Source organism: Propithecus coquereli, unplaced genomic scaffold (assembly GCF_000956105.1).
Source record: "Propithecus coquereli isolate 6110/MARCELLA unplaced genomic scaffold, Pcoq_1.0 Scaffold253, whole genome shotgun sequence".
NCBI lineage: Eukaryota > Metazoa > Chordata > Mammalia > Primates > Indriidae > Propithecus > Propithecus coquereli.
In genome coordinates this window covers 3,114,946-3,115,847 of record NW_012148097.1, presented here as the reverse complement: position 1 = coordinate 3,115,847, position 902 = coordinate 3,114,946, and positions in this window count along the sequence as shown.

Sequence of the window (902 nt, the reverse complement as noted above, 5' to 3'; positions counted from 1 at the left end):
AAAAGACCAGTTTATATGGCCGATGTAATACAAGAATGTGGGAATAGATTGCAAAATTAGATAGAAAACTGGTTAATATTCTATAGAAAAATGAAACCATAACCTCTAGAGCAATTTTTTTTCTATTGGATAAATCATTTGCATCTGTAAGAGCTGTCATTCACTAAAGCCCCATTATATGCCAGCATTTGAGTGAAGGGAGGTCGTTGAGGAGACAGACATTCCTGGCAGAGGGTCACGTTGGGCCCACCTTTCGTCTACTAAACTGTTACCAGGAGTCCAGGCCATGCCATGCTGTGGAAACATGGCTGACGTGGCAGGGCCAGTTCTCAGCAGAAGGGAAGCGTTGCGATTTGGGTAGGTGCTCCACCTGAGCATGAAGATCATCGTATCCACGCTAAGGAGTTTGGATTCTGTGCTGAGAGCAAGTGGAGAGCCATTGAAGAAGATGTAGCTGGCATGCCTGGCTATCCAGTTCTTGGTGAAATCATAGACTCCCAGTATATCCTCAGAGTGTAATTCTTCTGGAAAAGAGTGAGAAAGTCCAAAGCCCGGTCAAGACCTCATCCGAAGCTCTAATCTCCACCCTTTTATTGTATATGATCAGGTTCCCACTGATGCTTATGAAGATCTTGGGGAGGGGGATTTCCAGCGTGGTTAGACCCTATCTTAAAAGTATTGACTGCAGGGGACCAGTGCTGCCTCGGAGGGGAGTTGATAATGTTCTGGGTACAGAGAATCAGACTCCTCTAGCACTCACAGGTGCCCAGGAGATGTTGTCTCTGGCTAAAATGAATCTTTAGGACCAGGTGTCCCCTTTCAGTGTTATGCCCAGTGGTGGGGTGAGGGTTTCTTTTTTAAGATCACAGGGTAGAATGTACCAGAGAGGAATGTTCCATTAT